This window comes from Lontra canadensis, unplaced genomic scaffold (genome assembly GCF_010015895.1).
Source record: "Lontra canadensis isolate GAN:19392208 unplaced genomic scaffold, GSC_riverotter_1.0 scaffold3, whole genome shotgun sequence".
Lineage (NCBI taxonomy): Eukaryota > Metazoa > Chordata > Mammalia > Carnivora > Mustelidae > Lontra > Lontra canadensis.
In genome coordinates this window covers 31,060,458-31,079,132 of record NW_022630997.1, presented here as the reverse complement: position 1 = coordinate 31,079,132, position 18,675 = coordinate 31,060,458, and the positions used below count along the sequence as shown (strand labels likewise).

Below are 18,675 nucleotides of genomic sequence, written 5' to 3'. Positions count from 1 at the left end.
GAATCGGTTTGCCAAATTAAGTAAATCTGGAGTGAACATAATTTCCCATTCCTTCTTGGTCCTTTTATCTAAAGAAGAAAGATTCTACCTCAGTCCATTAACAAACACAGAGTTAAATGCTATTTCGAGGGCTTCTGTATCTAAAGGAAAACCAGAATTTTCTTTAAAAAGCAATTTGGAGTCAACTGTAACAGTCATGGACAGGTTTACTAGGCTTTTGAGAGTAAGACTGAATTTTGTTTCAATCAACAGGCTTAGGAAAAGCTACTACAATTGCTCAGTGGAGATTTCTAGCAAGTGTTCTAGCATCTTGACAAAAAGGGTTCTCTAAATCTTTTTCAGGATGTTCCCACTGGGCTAGTGTCATCCATTGTTTAACCTTGCACTTACCAACAAGCATGTGGAGTAATTGATATAAACCTGAGAAACCTGTTGGTAAGTTTGAAGTACTTCAGCAAACCTATGGGGGCCCTCAGTTGCTTTAGGGAAACTCTTTAACTATGTCTTGCAATTCAGCCTTAGTCCAAGGAACATAAAATATCTGGGGTTTATTTAGATTCTCAGAACACCTAACTTTAAAGAAGCAGGTTTTAACAGATTCAGGAGAGGAGAGAGTAAGGACAGGTTTGGAGGAAAAGTAAGTTTGACAGAGAGCCTAGGGTTAGGGCCTGAGCACAAAGTGGTTGCCAAGTGTCTGCCGACAAAGAAGACAGGAGAGGGGAAGAAAGTTCTCAGAAGCCATTTTGACTTATTTCGACTGTTTGCCTCAGTTAATTTAAGAAATAGTCTTTTGCAAAGAGCAACCTTAGAATCCTGAAAATGTTTGGAAGTTTCAAGATACCAGTTAAAATAGGCACCCCATTTGGTTGGTTGTTTATTTGTTTTTGTTTTCTGGAGCCATGGCTTTCTAAGTTAATTTAGAGAAAACTAAATATGGGGAGATTGAAAGTTCCCCATAATAGCGATTGAAGTTCTAAATTACTTTAGGTTAGGTTGGCCCATTTAGCTATAAGTGTGCATGAGGAGGGACCATGGTTTTTAAGTATAAAATCAGCTAGCGTCCCAGTGGTGGTGGTGGGGAGCCTCAAAGCATTTTGATGACTGGGATCCCATTTCTTGGAGGTTTTTTTTTTTTTCCTGGAGCATAAAGAAAAATTTCGAAGTGGCACAGTCTCAATTGGAACAGTCCAGTTCCAAAAAATAGTCAGGCCAAAGGCTAAAGAGGATTCCCAGAAAGGACAAGGCTTAAAACAGATTCTGAATAAAGCCAGGAGAACTCAAACACAGAGAGTAGAGCTCAAATCCAGGAGAAAACTTACCCTCAAACTCCAGGGTTGGCAAGAAAGTAGTGAGTCCAATTAGCTCTGGGGGTACTGGCATCCTTTTACTCACCAGCCTTGGAATTGTTAGGGGTCTTCTCTGGATCCCACTTCTGACTGCCAAATACTGTTAACTTTAGAAATAAAACTGTCAGTTATTTTACCAGCAAAGATAGGTTTATTCAGGAATAGCAGAGAATTGCAATTTGGAACAGGCAAGCTACTGCAAAACCATTCACAAGTCCTGAGAACAAAGGAGAGGAATGTTCTTTTACAGAGGAGTAGGGAAGTTGGGAAGGCTATTATGAACAAAAAGTCACTAGAGAAAACTGAGAGTCTGAAGTATAGTGAATCTGCATTGGCTGAATTGAGACACTTTCTCATTGGCAGGGCTGTTGCTGGACCAGGAGGAAACCTTTCTTCCTCCTGTGGTGTATAAGCTAAAGTACTGTGACCTTGCAAGATGCGTCTCTTCCTGTGGAGTCTGCAACTGATGCCCCCAGAGAGGGGTCTGAGAGCTCCACCTGCTGGCCTCCTGACTCCACTTCAGTTTGGCCTCTTTATTTCCTTGTTGACCTTTGGTTCTGACATTGTTTTACTAATTTTGTTCAGTTTTGTGTCTGTGTGCTCATGCAGTTCACTAAAATTCTTTAAGGGGATTATTCTGACTTCTCTTTCAGAAAGTTCATATATCTCCATTTCTTCAGGTTCAGTTATTGGAACCTGATTACCTTCTTTTCATTGTGTCATTTGTATCTAATTGTGATTCCCCGTGTTTTATGTTGGTATGTGTACATTTGACTGAGCAGTCTCCTTGTTCTGACTTTACAAGTTTGCTCTGGCCAAGACAGTTCTTCACTAGTCAGTTCAGCTTGGGGTTCTGGAGGGGTCAGTAGACAGTGTACTTGAATAAGTGGGGCTTGCTATTGGGGTTTCTATTTGGGGGAGAACACTATCCAAGCTTGGAGGTCAGTGGGGTGACATGGGCTGGTAACAGCTGGATAGCACTGCTTTCTTGATTCCAGCCTGAGTACGCTTGTTGAATGGGCTCTGTAGTTGCCCCAGTTCTCTGGTCAGGCTTCCTCGTGCTCTACTCAGTATGTAGAGCCATGAACCATTTTCCTTAAATATACAGGATCGCAGAACAGATTCCAAGGCCAGCATGGTTCACTGGTTAGGGGCAAACATCAGGCAGAGCTGTCCACAAAGTGCCCTGCCCATATAGAGCCACCACATTGGTTCTGCAGTTGGGAAGAGTTGGTGGATGCGTTCTTTGCTTGGATGCCATGGTCACCAGTGCAATAGGTTGGGCTATGCAGCTTTCAGGTGTTCTAGTTAGGCTTCCTGAGCTAGAACTGGGGGTTATACTCTTCAGTGGATGGGGACAGAAATTTGCTTCCCTGCCTGGGTGAGGGACTACAACAGGCTCCAAGGGCTGCATGTCTTGTTGGCTGGAGACCTGAATCAGGAGGAACTGCCCCAAAGTTCCTTGGCTAGATGGGACCATTGGCTTGAGTCTGTGGTGGGCAGAACCATTGGCTGAGGTCTCTATTCAGGGACCACTGAGAAGAGGAACAGTCTGCCAATATCTGAACACTGGTTGCTATAAGATCTGCCTATCTTTTCCATCCCAGTCCAATATCATGCTCAATCCCTGCAGCTTTCACCTTTGATTCTGGTAAGGAGAGACTAGAATGGGCCTCCTGGGAATGTCCCCTAAAGCTGGGAAAAGCTAGATTAGGCTCTCTTTTTCCCGCTGAAGAAACCACAGGCCTGGTGGGGGGTTGAGGGTTCTCCTGCAGTGCAATGACAGCCTGGGAGAGGGGTGATGAAGTCAGAGTTTAGTCATTTCTCCTACCTTTCTCAGACACTGGGGTCCAGGGAGATATTTTAGCCTCACTCCCATGCTCTGGGATTTTCAAAATGGAGTCTTTTCTATAGATAGTCTTCAAACATGTTAGTGTGGAAGAAAAATGTTGATCAGGTTAACAAAGGCTTAATGAGAAAGGATTTGAAAAATTGGGAGGTCTGCCTCTGTCAGGAGGGAAGCAGATTTTAAAGTGGGTACCATAATTTTTCTTTGTATCATGAGGAATACTAAGGGTATGGAAAGAGAACTAACATTTCTGGAGAAGGCAGTAGAAGCCAAGGCCTTTCCCAATGGTGTCATGGCAGTCATGTACGGGGGTGGATCTGAGGGTGTACTATCCCCATGCCCTCGTGTCCAAATGAGACATCACTACTATTCAGTTCCATGGAGGACTTTCTGAGCAGAAAGGCTCAGACATGGCCTCCATTCTGACTGCCCTGACCTCACCAGATATGTCTTGATATCTCTTGGCTTATCTTCCTGTCCACTCCTGGAGCACAAAAGGAAGATGTTAGTTACTGGATACCTGAGTATTTAGCAGGCACCTGGCCCTGTGCTGGGCTCATGGCAGCCCATATCACTACCCTCAAGGCGATTGTGTAGAGGAGATACAATTATCCCCATCTTTTCAAAGAGTTAATTGAAGCACAGGGAGATTAAGTGACTTGCCAAAAATATTAAATAAGAGCCAATGACTGGTAGACACAGGGTGTACTTCAAGGACATTATAGACTTTCTTCAAAGAACAGAATTTGGCTAAAACCACATGTGACAGATGAAGAGCAGGCTGTGGGGAGTGAGACTCATCTATGTCCACATCCATAGGACACCAGAGTGCTTTGTCCAGACAAGAGCAGTACAGACTGTACGTCTCATGCAGTGAAACAATGTTCACCAGGTAACAAATTCTTGTTTATCAGCAATAATTTCAACTCCTTTTGACCATAAACCAAGCCTCAATATATATGTCCAATTCAGTACACAAAAGGCTCTTAACGGTCTTGGGTTTTGGGGGTTTTAGAGGCTGGACTCTGGGGGTGGGAGTGACAAATAGTTCTTCAGAGAGCCTGGGCAGAGGGAGAGACCAGTGGCAGCATCTTGGTGGGTGGCTGGGAGCACACGGGTGGGGGGTGTTGGCACCGTGAACACCAGCTATTGAGGGGAAAGCACTCCTAGCTGGGTAGAAGGCTGATCTTTGGGTTGCACTGCAATTGCCTGCAGAGTGGCTTCACTAGGGTGAAGCCGATATACCTCTCCTGCAAGGAAGAGAAGAGAGAGAAGGTCACTGAGGAGCCACTGGAATGAGGGCCAGAAGGCTGTAGTGTCCTTGGCCTAAGGGAGTTGAACTCAAGAACTTTAAGGACATGCATGGTAGGCCTTTGTTGATACCCTTCTTCTCCCTGGGTGCTGGCTTCCAGGATGCGCTGCTATTTCAAGACTATGTTCAGGTGATGGAAGTCAGCCCTGCCTCCCCCAGACACCCCAGGTTTTTGGATTCTGAAAATCCTTACTTTGCATTGGACTTGATGCTCCTTGCTGGACTGGGTGCCTTGAAGCAAGGAGGAGGCCTAGAAGCTCCAGTGTTTCCCAGGCTTCCTCAGGGAGTGTGCGATGAAGGGATGAGCCTTCAATTCAGCCCTCAGCCCAGGATGCAGGCCCCTAAAGCCAGGGAAAGTAGGGGCATGCTCCCATGGGTTAAAGACTAAGGAGGTAGCAGAACCCACGGGTCTCTTGGTATGAGAAGAAAATGATACTGGCTCAAAGATTCTGAATGACTACAAGCCCAGTCACAGATATTGAGTGTCTGAATGTGACCAAAGCAGCCCTAGCTACAGATACGGGTGATCAAAATGTTCTCCAGACTTCTGGCCCAGTCTGAGCAAAGGATCTGAACATGGGAAAACATGCGGCACCCAGATGAACCAGGAACGTGCTCTTCATGGGGTCTAGGTCTGAGCCCTGAGAATATTGTGGGGTAGCTATCATGAGATCACTTACCTCAGTGCTGACATGACAAGGGGTTCAAGTGTTGACTAGACCCTGAGGTTCAAGACCAACTCTGCCATGCCCAGGGTTTGTGATCTGGGGCAGGTCACTAGACCTCTCTGTGCCTTATTTCCCTCCTTGGTAAAATGGGCATATTTCTTGTAACTGCATGGAAAGATACTGGCAGGATTAAATACTGAAAATATGGAGACTTCTTAGACTGGCAGCAGGCCCACAAGAAGAACTCTATAACAATGAGACATCACTACTATTCAGTTCCATGGAGGACACCTTATGCAAGCTGGCTTCACCTACTGTCAAAGGCAATGACAGAAGGAGGTACTCTACTACCTGGTAAAAGCAGTCAGTGTTGGCCAAAATATGGAGGTGTCACCACACCCTCCACCAGTCCTGGCATGAGGGTTAGCCACACAGGAGAGTCTCAGTGGATGGGGGCAGCCAGCAGACCTCCAGCGGGGAGCACAGTGGGGAGGGATGATGGTTGGGCCAGGAGAACTCTGTGGCTGGCCTCCCTTTACAGCTTCTTTGACTTAGGTTCGGAGGCACTGGGTCATAAGAACTTTCCTGTTATTCTGGAGAGGATGTGCATGAAAATGCAGGTGCCAGACCCAAATCGGCCTGTGAGCTTCATGAACACCACCTCTCCACGTCTTGGCATCCTCCCTGGCCAGTGCCTGGACACCGTCTCTGACCCACAGTCCCTGAGTGCAATGGTCAAGGGCAAAGAGCAAAGGCCTGCTGGCCCACGGGGAGCATCCCTGTGCCCCTGCTTACCTGGTCACCAGGCTGACACCACATCAATGGCAGCTGGTTGCAGCTTTGAACAAAGTCACACAGGGTATCCAGTTTGTCCTGAGAAGCAGATGTGGCCATGAGGAAGCTGTAGGCATGGCGGTCACCTCCAGAGGGTACAGTCCTCTCTGGCTTGAGATGGTCCCAGAGGGCTCTATCCCCAGGAACACACTGAGGGAGCCCTGAAGCATCTACCTGGGGCAGGGACCTGGTAGCCTTTTATGTTTGGGGTCTCTGGAATCTGAAACATGTCTTTCTCATGCTGGGCTGCCTAAGGCCTCCCCATCCTGGTTTTCACACCCCCCTGCAGAGTTAGGGGCTCCCTACTGGGTGGGGGCCTAGCACGCCCTGGGGTGAGAACATTTCCTGCAGGCCTTCTCCTTCACGAGGCCCTGGTCCCTCCATGTCACTGGGTTCCCAGGACAATGGAGTTAGCTCAGTCCGTCACCCTGCTGAGCAGATGCATGAAAGGCTCACAGGAGCCACTGGTATTTCTGGATACTTTTAATAGTGAACAAACCTTGCTCAGAATTCTCCTGTAAAAAATTTTGTTTCTGACCCATGGGAGCCTGCTTATGACTGCGCTTGTGTTTCATCATCCCACTGCTGGCTGGTAAACCCCAAGCCATTGCTGGAGATGCTGAGCAGCTCTGAGTGAGCCAGGGACCGTCCGGCTATAGCCAGCTACCAGCTTCTGCAAACCTGGGCCCATGCCAAGGGGGAGACACTAGTGCTGGGCCCCTCAAGGTAGTGGAGGCAGGGACCATCCCTTCTGTTCTCTCCTGGGCCTGGGGATCAGGATGCAGTCTGCTTTTTCTCTAGTGCCAAGGGATCAGTGTCCATTTCCATAAACTTCATCTTCCCGAAGCCACGGTTCCCGTGGGCCATGAACGGACTGCTCCCTTTTCTTCCTCAGCCTACCTGGCAGTCACAGCACCCTCCCTAATGCTCTTCTTACCTCTATGCGACTCATGTCTTCCTGGTAGGGACAACAAGGGATGACCACTGGAGTGCATCTCTGTATACACGTGTCTGACTCCTACGAAGAGAAAGCACAGCTTGCTTCTTTGTCGGCAGCTCCTGGACAGAGGCACATGACATGTGGCCACTCAGTGGCCACTCAGGAAAAGAGCACCGCTAGGAGGTTTAAAGGAGCCTCAAGGAGCACCGTGCTCTGTGACAGTCTCCCCAGGGGAAAAACAAGCAAACTCAATGCACTTGCAAATATGGCACTTTCCCAGAAGACCACCAAACTCTACCCTGTCCCTTCGGTCTCCTGGGGCTACCCTTGGGGGAGAAACCGCGTCGTGGGGTTTTGCAGTGTACCGGAGGGCTGTCCAGGTGGGAGCACTGGCAGGGGACAGGGCGGCACTCACCCGACCTTGGCAGATCCTTTCTCAGCACATGGCACTGCACCCAGTCCCTGTACAGCCACAGGCAGTGAGGCCTGCTTCCTTCCAGCCGTCAGGCTCCGGTACCTTCTTCTGGACACTGTGTCCCCATAAAACTCCTTCTCCTGGGACATGGTTTGGGCCCCCACCCTGGGATATCCCAGCCTGCTCCCCTGACCCTGGTTCTCTGTGCTCACCTGGACTGGGCCTGCCTCCCAGCTTGATGCCAGGTAAGACACCTTCCAACCTTCACAGCCCCTCATGTCCCTAGAGTCCTACCCTAGCCAAGCTCCTGGCCCTGTCAGGGGACAGGGTTGGAGATCAACGATATGCAGCACAACATACATCAGAGTTTGGGCAGAGGACCAATGTTTGAAATCTAAGGTTCCTACTCTCAAAGTTCACCCGACTCTCTCAAACAGTCCTTTGGAAATTGACCCAACGTCCCTATATTTTAATAGGGATCCCGGTGCTTACTGAAACGGACTCCCTCAAGTTGCTAATTTGGGGGCAAAGGCCCTGGAGCAGCAGAGCTGCATACATGGGAAGGGTGTTATGAGTCCCAAGTCCTTCTGAGGCCCTCCCCTGTCCCTCAGTTACTCTCTTCTTTCTGCCAGCTCTCTTTGCCCAGGGAGCTGGGAGGTGCTGGGGCAGGGGGTGCAAATATCCCACAGGCAGCAGGAGCCCTTGTGTGTGAAGTTCAGTGTGGGCATCGAGGATGCAGACCGCATCAGGCCAAAATCATGACTTACCCTTTCTATTATTTCCATTGGTGGTGGCTCCTTGTCAGTCTAGAATGTTAAAGAGAGACACGGACAGAGGCTGGAGTGGCATGGAGAGAGCTGGGTCCACCATGCAGACAGGAAGGGACCTTATTGAGCAGCAGGCAAATGGAACATGGACTTTAGGGTTACAGTCTATGAGCCCACTGCCCATGATCTCTGGCTAACCAGCTGCACCGCCTTGAGCCTCAGGCTCTTGGGTTATTCAAGGGGTATCGGAGCTCCCTGGAGGGTACAAGGGGAGACAATAGGAGTATGCTTTCTGGACCTTGGCAGAGGCACCCCAGCTGGTAGTTTTTGTCAGAAGCCCTTCCATCACATGAAGATGGGAGAACTTCCCCCACTTCCCTTCCTCCCCTTCCCTTACCTATCAATTCCTAGCAGCCCTCTCTGATCACCACTAAGGGATGGCAGTGCCCACCTCCTCTTTCCATCTTCACAGCTCCCCCTCCGGCAAAATGGGACCTGCTTGTGTCCTGCAGGTTTGTTCTGTCCTTTCCCACGTCTACTGTCCCCTCCTCCTTCACCAGCTCTGGCCGGGGCCCTTGCAAACCCAGCAGCCAGTGTGTCTGCCCTCCTACCTCTCCCAGGGCCAGTGTCTGTCCTTTGCTAGGACTCTGCTTGCCACACCCATGAAGGTGATAATTTACCCTCCACCCCCAGATACCTATCCTGACCAGATACCAGACTGTGAGTTTCTGAGGGCAAGGCTGGTGGCAGGTCCATTCCTGTCCCTCTGTGGCCAGCAAGGGGCCCAGCATGCCCTGGCCAGCAAGGAGAAAGGAAGGTCAGACCCACTGTATGAGGGCAGAAAGCCTTGTTGGTGTCCAAGGCTCAGCTGTCCTAGAGGTCAGGAACCCTCCTAGACAGGAGGATTCTCCCTTGGGACTCTCAGTGCCTCCTGTAGGGGCCACGCTCTTCCCTCAGCACCAGAAGTCTGAGTCTCCAGAAGCCTGGCTGCTGTGAGGCCTCCCTGGCATCTGGGTTCTGGAGTGGCTTCTCCCCAGTGGCCAGGACAGCTCACAGGCCACCTCCAGAGACATGCATGAGGCCAGTGGTCCCTCAGACACAGTCTGTCTCTGCCCAGGAGTAGAAGACAGGCGGTGCCTCTGGTTGTTCCTGTGAGGACCTGGTTGCTGATGGGCAGCTGCCACAGGCAGAATCTAAGGGTGGAATGGGCTTGGGTCCCTTGTGATTTGGGCAGGCCATGTCCCAGGCTGTGCAGCCAGAGCTCGCTCACGTTCTTGCAGCAGCAGATGCAGCAGATAACCACAGGGATGATGAGCAGGGTGGGGACGAGCACTGGGTAGAGGAGAGATTTGTCAAGGATTGGCTTTTCTGTGACAACCATGGGCCTTGTGGACTCTGGTGTGACTATTGCTTTCCCAGTCATCTCCCATGTGACAGTGGTGGACACTGTGATCATCTGCGTGGTTGTCATGGGTGTTGTAGGTGTCCGCTTGGTCGTTGTGGGTGTTGTGGTTGCCTGTGTGGTTGTCGTAGTCGTAGGTGTGGTTGTTGTGAGTGTCGTGGTTGTCCGCGTGGTCGTTGTGGTCATCGTGGTTGTTGTGGTCATTGTGGTCGTTGTGGTCATCGTGGTCGTTGTGGTCATTGTGGTCGTTGTGGTCATTGTGGTTGTCATAGGCGTTGTGGTCATTGTGGGTATTGTGGTTATCTCTGCTCGTTCTATGGACTTTAATGGATCATCCTGCAAAATCCAGACATGTCAGCGACAGGGGTGGGCATGAGTGACCTCTTACTGGGAGCATACCCTAGTACCCACACCAGACCTCCCCCATCCACCTGTTCCCATGGACCTCAGATTTCCCCACCCCAGGGAACACTGAAGGCTGGAGGACAGAGACAGCACCCAGAGAGCCACTGAAGAGCTCTGGGTCACAGAGTGCACCACCAGCCCTGCTCAGAGGCTCTGTCCCAGAGCTCCGACCAGGGAGCAGAATCCCCATGGTGAGACAAAGCCAGTCCTCACTATATCCCTTGGCGGACATGCTGCACAGCCCTGCCCTAAGCTAAGTGGTCTCCTTTCCCAGAGGCAGGGGAGGGAGAAGACTGAGGGCCTGTGTCTAGGAGACAAAGCGGCTAAAGGGAGAGGCAGGGTCGGAGCCTAGGGTGGTGTGGCTCCTCCTGAGTCTTTCTGACATGTGTGTGCAGGGGGCGGACTGTCAGTTAGTGGGACTCCTGATGCGCACATAGGTGAGTCAGTCTGCTGATTCAGGAATGTATGTCCGGGCATAAACGAAGACCCAGTCGGAGGACTGTCAGCACTGCTGGAACCCTCCCAGGCTGGGACTGGACACTAGGGTGGTGGCAATTAGGCACCATCATCCCTCTTCCCAGGAAGCTGTCTTCTCCATCCTAACGCTCTCTGTCGCCCATGTCAAGGTGCCCTATGCCAGCTGTCGAGGAGATACGGAGCTCTGAGGAGGAGGAACCTGGGAGCAGAACCTTCTTTGCTTATGTGCCTGTCCTTGAGCTGAGCCCCAGGCCCTTCCCACAGCCCTGGTTGCTTCCCCTCTCCTTGCAGGAGAGTAGGGTTAGAGAGCACTAGCAGAGAGGGACAGCTGAGGATCACGAGAAAGCAGTGGAGGTAAAGGGGAGGCTGATGGTCTCTGCCAAATGACCAGGGGGGGGTGGTTCCCAAGTGGGCTGGGGCTCAGGCCAGTGATGGGCATGTGTGGGCTCAGCTGTTCCAGCAGCTGCATCCATATGGTGGAAACACACCTGGCCCCACCCTCCAGATGTCCTGTGTCCGGGACCTGGATTTGGAGTGTCCCACTGTCTCAGAGGTCCCGGACTCTGGCTCCTAGCCCACAGCCCCACAGCCTCTCTCAGCTAACTGGCTGGAATGCAGGATGGAGCCCTGAGCTCCCCCCAAAAACAGCTGGGCCAGGGGAGGTAGCAAGGGAGTAGGCAGGTGTCAGAGGCTCAGCACCATTTCTAGGGTCTGCTCAGGGCTCTGGCTGTCCTCTTTCATGTGCCTCCAGTGACATGAGTTTCTGCAAGGCCTGGACAGGTGGATGCATTGCAGGGACTCCTATGGACCTCCTCTCAGGGCACCTGAGAAGTCTGAGTATGGGGACAGCTTGCCGATGACAGTCTGAGGGCCCCAAGCTGGCTGTGAGAAGCTGCCCCAGCTGCCTGTCTGCAGGAGCTACTTGCTCAGGCCCTTGCCACCATGTTCCCCTCTTTTGCCTCCAGTACAGGCACTCTGGACTGCCAATGAGGAAGGCTGCAGTCCCACCATGGCACTCACACAGTTCAGGCTGGTGGCTTTTATGTTCTCCTCAATGAAGGTGACCCCATTGTTCAGGCTGTATTCAATGATGACCACCCTGAAGCACAGAAAGGTCATGTGGTAACAACCACCTGGATAGGTATAGTTCTTGCACTCTGTTCACACCACAGCCCGCAGATTTTCGTGTTGCAATGGTTTGCTCATCACACCTTGGGGCCACCCGTGAGCATACAGCATAGGTAAGGGGGCTCACCCTAAGCACTTGAGGTCAACCTCTACAGTAAAGGCTGACCAGGCATGAACTGTCTTCCCTGGGGTCAGAATGCCTCGTGGCCATGTACTAAGTATCAGGGAAGGTGGCTTGGTGACTGACTCCTCTATTTACAGAGTACATTGGCTTAGCTTGGAAAGGTTGCCTGGAGCAAAAGGACCATCCTTGGGGACAACAGGTCTTATATTCTTCTTTCTTCAGCACAGACTGGGCCACAGCAGATCCCCGAGCATCTCAGAGAACCACCGGTAAGAATAGTCATGAAGAATGCCCTGAGCATTCTGAAAGACATGTGGTGCACCAGGAAAAGTACCATCCCACATTCTATACACCTCGTGGTGACAAAAACTGCCCACGTGGCTGCTGACCTGAGATACTTACTTTCCAGGCTTCTCAAAGATATGTCCTGGGCAAACTAAAGATTCATCATCCTTAAATATGGCTTTTTTATCTAAGAGAAAAATCACAATAGAATAATGTCAATGGCATGTCCTTTCATCCATCTCTTCCTTTCTGCCAGCCCCTGGCAAGCAGAGATAACACTTTGAAAGACGCCAGCTTCTCTTCCCTGTCTTCCTCTGAGCCCCTACTGTGCACCAGGTTCTCTAGAATGTTCTGGTTGGATGGAAAAGGCTGGCTGAGTCCCAGTTCACAAGGGCCTTACATTTGAGGGATTGGAGGGAGACAGACATTGAAATAACTAACAAGGAACAAAATTAATGCAGACAGTGAAAAGTGCTGAGACAAGAAGCAAGGGGAGGACAGAGAATGGAAAGGAAAAGACACAGCTTAGGAATGGGGGGACCTGTCCTGTCCTTAAGAGATACCATTTCCTTTTACAGAATTAAAAATCTGTATTCTTCAGTGACTTCGCTGATGTGATGGCTGGGATTTGCTTCAAATAGTCCATGGTGAAGGCATCAATAAACCAGATTGTCCAACGTTGATAATTATTGAAAGTAGGTGAAGCTGTGTCAAGTTCATTCTACAATTTTTGTTACTTTTCTTTACTGTTGAAAATTTCCATCCCAAATAAAGTCTCTTTGAGGAGAGGATCCTAGAGCTGAAACCAGGTGAGGGGAAAGCCAGGGAAAGATCCAAGGAAAGAGTGTCTGGCTTCTGTGAGCAGCATGTGCCAAGGGCCTGGGGCATAACTAGCTGAGCTTATTGTGGAGAGAAGTGAGTGAGGAGGTGGGCAGGGCATTGTGAGCCCTGGGAAGGGGTTTGGTTTTTATTCTAAGATGATGAATCTGACCAGGGGCTGGCCAGATCTGGGTACGTGTTGGACATTGAGGCTGTTGGAGCGAAAGCAAAGAGGAAGTAGTGTTGATTGGCAGGGTTTGGCCACAATGCCTGGGTGGATGGTGGTGCCATTTAGTGAGGTAGCAAAGTCTGAGAAAGGAAGAGGTCCTCTCATTGTCTTTGTTCTCTCTCTCTCTCTCCTCTCTCTCTCTCTCTCTCTCTCTCTCTGTGTGTGTGTGTGTGTGTGTGTTTTAAATGGGATCCTGGGAGTTGGCACTCAAGAGGCTCAGAACAGTTTTGTTTCTTGCAGCTCTGGCACCCTCTCTCTCCTGAGACCAAACTCTTTTCATACCTCTAACTTGGTCACAAGCCAGGACTATTCCCTACAGAACTATTCATTTCCATATGGACCAGCCCTGGCTTAACTTAATGGTCATGTTAGCTATGAGCTCCTGAACTGTCTGACCCTTCCACTGGGCTGCTGATGAAAGCTAACCACCACATAAGATTTCAAGAAAGGCAGTTGTGGCTGAGAGGTAACTGGGGTTAGTGGGGGGAAAAACCCCTAAGAAATGCAATTTACTTTTCAGTAGGGTGTTCACAGTCCAGAGCAGAGAGGAACTGATGGCATGTAGCTGGCACATTGAGGGCCCAGAAGCTTGCTGAAGTGGAAAGGAGTTTTCAGACCACTATTAACTGGTTAAGCTGAATACTTTATTTATTTAAACTAGTATAAAATTTCTCAAAACGTAAAAACATTACACACTAAAGACAGAAAACATAAGGCACATAGCAATACTGATTTTTAAAATTTTCTGTATGCTTCTCTGTATTTTCTAAAATGTTTTCCCAGACATAGAAACCTAAGAAAAATATAATTAGAAAAAATTGATTCACTCTCCATCAGTGCATCAGAGGTCTTGGCAATAAAAAAAACCAAACCCTCCTAGGCCACTTGCTACAAGCCATTGGATGCATGCAGAGTGGCCAACAGCTGAAATGCAGAGGAGTATATGTTGGATTCTCTCATGTGAGGCCCTGGCACCAGCCCACGCTGGAGAGAAACACTGGTGATCTCCAGGGTGCGAACCAGTACGGTCACAGGCCACAGAAGAAGTATCTGAGCACATTTTCTAGGAGATAGGTTGTGTCCACCACTCCTTAAAAATGTCACCTGAGCAAGGCAAGGCCCAGACTAGGCAATAAGATTGCCTCTGTCTGCTTTCCAGCTCTTTCTACAGTGGCTCCAGACCTTGGGCAAACTCATTATTACCCCTCTGCCTCATCCCAGAGCTATACTAAGAAATAACAATAGGTCTGTTTTGAGAATTTAGGGACATGGTATATGCAAGGCCCTTAGCACATTACCTGACACAGTAAGGGCTCCATGAACATTGTTCTCCAAATAAAGACTTCCTCAGTCCTTAAGCCACTCCTGAGAAAGTACTGAGTGAGGAAAATCTAATTCCCTGAGGCCATCCACACACTGCAGCTGCGGGAATGTGGCCACAGCAGGGCCCTATCTTGTTCTGTGTGCCCACAGGAAAGACGAAGAGAGACTAGAGATACACCGGGGGAGAGCATTTGCTAAGGATTGACCAGATGGAGGAGGACGTCACTGAACATACAATAATCAGGTCAAATGATGGCATCAGGGGCTAACTGAGAGAGCCGAGGAGGACACAGAAAGTCGGAGGACACAGAAAGTCCTCCTGCCCTCAAGATCTCTGGGGAGAATCACACCCACTTCTGCACTGAGGGCACATCTGCCTGCCCACCCGTGTACTTCCTCAGGCCACTCGGCCATATGGAGGTACACCTGAGCCTGAGTGTTCCCAAATGTTGGTTTACATAGGCAATATGGCTTAGTTAGCTCAGCTACCATACTGGCCTCATTTTACGGTAGAGAAAAGAGAGGCTGAGAATAGATTCCTCATTTGGTGAAGGTCACACATGTGACATGTGCCTGTGCCAGGATTCCAGGGTCTGGGCCTGGCAGCTGGCAGCCTCTCTCCATCCCAGGTGACGTACCTTCCGGGGAAACTACCAGCGCACCTGGCCCACGCTCAGAGCCCCAGGGCTGCCCTGTTTCTACCAGCAATCTCCATGGATTCGGGTCCTTGTCACTCAAGGCAAGTGAGTGCTGAGCCAAGGGAGGGGAGAGCAGCTCTGGGGCACACCCCGCACCCAGAGCCATTCCCAGTAGGGGGAAAGCCCTGCTCCAAGAGGCTCTTGTGTTTTGGGGTTGATGACTTCCCAACTTCTTGGTCAGATCCCTCCTTCCCCTTGTCCACGGGGATCTATCCTCACAATGTTCACAGTGCATGGTCAGCAAGGGCTCTGAAGGCCTGGCTGGCTGAGGGGAAGGCAGCCTGAGGTGAGGAATTTGTCACTTGGAGGCAACACTGGGGCTACTTACCATAGAAACTGTTGTCTTCCAACTTGTATCTGCAAACAATTTCATCCTTTGTGTATAGATCTAAGGCAGTATCATAAAATGTCACAGCATATTCTTCTGCAAAGGCAACATTTGAAGGTCTGTGTGAGGCAGAACTGAGGGCTGCCTTCCCTCTTATCTGCTAGTTATAGTAAGTCACCCCAGAATCCTACTCCCAGGGACTCCTCCTGAGGAAGCAACTGTGTTCAAACCAACATGTGTGACACTCCAGGGCCAGATCCTCACCCAGTGTCACTGAGAGTCCTGAGTGCTGAGGGGGACTTGAGCACTCAGGGTCCTCTCACATCCATCCCTGACCCACGGAGCCCATGAAGGCATCCAGCCTCATCTCCTCCATGGGGTCAATGCTAGTCCTGGTTTTCAGACCCTGAAATGCCCAAGTACTCCCTGAGGGGTACAGGCAATGCTCTCCATGGGGTCTCCCACATGAATGAGAGAAGAGCCAGGACCACAAGCCTGGAGACAGCCCTGTCCCATGCCTGAGCTAGTTACCCAGGCCTGGTGCCTATGTGACTTTCTGATGCTTAGGGTTTTCTCCTCCTGCCTCTCTTCCTCTGTGCAGGCTGGAGATCCCAAGAGTAGGGCCTGGACTAAGGCATGGCAAGCAAGGAGCCCAGGACCCTGTGCAGAAGAATTTGCCAGGGAAAGAGAAGTCCTGTCTTAACTGTGGTTCTGGAAGTCTATAGATGATTACATTTCCCCTGCCTCCTCCTGAAGCTTCATGGACATAACTAACCCACCTGGGGTTCAGCAAACACTTCCTCTCTCAGTGTGGAGACACTGAGATGCTCAGGTACAGGTCTAGGCCCTAGACCTTCACCAGGCCCTGGTGCTTCCTGGTGGTGCAGGTAAACAGCAGGGGACAGAGAGGATAGTTAGCAGATAGGCTCTAGCCAGGAGAGATAAATCCTAGTAAGGATTTAGCCAGGATAACAGGCAGGTCTTCAGCTGCAAGCACAAGGTCATTAACATCCTCCTCTGTACCTTTCCCAGCATAGATCATTCCAGTTCCTAAAGCTTGATTTGCCATAGGTCAATGAATTAATGGAACAATTTCTCAGAATTCCAGTGCAACCTTGGATATGGCTGTCCTGATTTCTCCTACTTCAGTTCTTACTGCATCTCCCACTGATTGAGGGAAAGTTTGAAAATTTTCTGCTTTAAAGAAAATAGATTCTTACTCTGTAGATTTTGCAGACCTGCTGACATGGTATGTTTGTCTTTCAAGTATTTTCTAAAAATGGAAGTCAGCATTCAAAGTCTACATAGTTCCCTAAAAATCCAGATTACTAGATTTTTGGAAAATGGGAACACCTGGCATCAGTGGGTTTAAATTTCTGCATGGCAACAATTGGCTTAGCCAGGGGCCACTGTCCTGCTCACAAGGGAGCATCTCCCTGGGGCCAGTGGCTGCCTTTTCTCCATCACACTGCAGCACATCATCCTTGACTTGCCCTGACTCACTGTTCCAGCTCATGGTACCTGCTTGGCCACTGAAGGCTCCTGATAGCAGCGTCTCTGCCTTAAAGGAGCATGAACCACATGGAAGCAAGATGAGAGTACTGAGGAGTTGATAGAGGACAGGAAAGTCCAGCTGATGGCCTATGCCAAGAAATCTGCATGTAGTCTACTCCGGGTAGGCTTGATATCCCTAAGGAACACATTCTTTCCCACATACAGTAGCCAATACCACAATGCTGCTTTGACTTCGATTGTACTAGGCTGCCTACTCACTGCTCACCTTGCCTTCCATGACACAGGGCTCCGTAATTGGCCTGGAACAAGCAGTTGGGGTTATCTCCCGTGAAACCATTTGCCAGCCTAGCTAAGGCCACCCTGAACAGAGCTGCTGCCCCTCAGTCTCACAGAAGTAGCATTTACATGTTATCCCAGGATTTTTTAATTGCAAAGAAGTATTTCCTTGCAAGACAGAACTGTAAACGCATAACCCACATTGTTATTAAATACAGGCAGAGAAGGGAAAGTTCAGCGGGCTGTGTGTGGTTGCAGGTGAGATCAGGCTCCAGAGGAGGCCAAAACAGCAAGTAGACTCTTCCTGCCACTAGCAAACAGGCAGAAGGAACCAGAAGTGTGCAAATCTGTGCCAGGCCAAGGTGTGTAACGCCGGCGTTCATCCAAAATAACACTCCCCATGAACAGCATATACTATGGGCTGATCTATACTTTCCCTCACCTCCCAACATGCCCACACTAGGCATTACGCCCTAAGTTACACAAAAGGAAGCTGAGGCTAAGAGAGGGCAGGTGGCTTTCCCTGGAGCCCTGGCAGGTACAGGGCTAGGATCTGACCTCATGTACCCAAGGCAAGTCCCACTTCTGCCCCCTCTGCTCCTCTCTTAGTTCTGAGCAGCTATCACCAGTTTGCCCAGGATATAGGGCGGCCGCTGAGGGCAGGGCTGCCTGACAGCCCGGAACCTCACAGAGCCTGCACTCCTTGGGAATCTTGCACACTGTCCTTCTGCCCACATGCCCTCTTCCTATGAGGTGTGCACTGTAGCCCTCGGGGCCCTCCTCAGTCATCACTCCTCCTCTGTAGCAGTGCCATCTGTGTCCCCAGGCACTGCATCTCTCAGAGGGTCCTGTCACTTTGGCAAGACTCAGTAAGTGGAAAGGAGGTGATGGGTTCAGATTTTTGAGTAGAAGAGACGTGGAGTTAAAGAATTTTGCTCTGTCCAGTAGCTGCTCCTTCTGCTCTAGCAGCCCCTACCCAATTCCTCCAACAGTAACCACGACAAGAAGAAAATGAAGCCAGGGACAGATTAATATCGGCTGCATTTCCTACACAGGGGTCCATAGCATTGCTGCGTTGGGTGGTATGAGGGCCTGCAGCCCCTGACAGGAAGACTCGTCCTTCTGGATGGACAAGTTCTACAGGGGCCTCCTGGGGCTCGAGAGAGAGAGATGTGGAAAGGCGGGAAGCGGGAAAGCTGGAAAGTCTGGAAATGCCAGGAGGAAATCATCAATGTGGAAGGGAAACCCATGGACGATGAGACTGACAAGGTCACACGAGTAGACATGACCGCCCTGGGGAGGGTCGGGCTCTGGGAATACCCCCTGCTGCTCGGCATAGGCTCTTTGGGAGAAATCCGACCCTACTGACCAATGTTTACCCTGTGTGTCCTCTTCATGCTGCAATCCTACTTGTGGGATTGACCCAGGGAATCCTGACCCATGCCCACAAACAGTGAGCCTCATGGTGTTCATAGTCTGCTGTAGCCACATGTTAGGAACAACCAGAATTTTGACCAGGGAGACTAGTGAAAGAA

At 50.2% G+C, this 18,675-nt stretch overlaps 1 pseudogene; it reads right to left on the bottom strand.

Annotated features, from left to right (window-relative positions):
- Positions 1-4,181: 4,181 nt before the first annotated feature.
- Positions 4,182-17,607, bottom strand: LOC116858274 (annotated as a pseudogene).
- Positions 17,608-18,675: the final 1,068 nt, after the last annotated feature.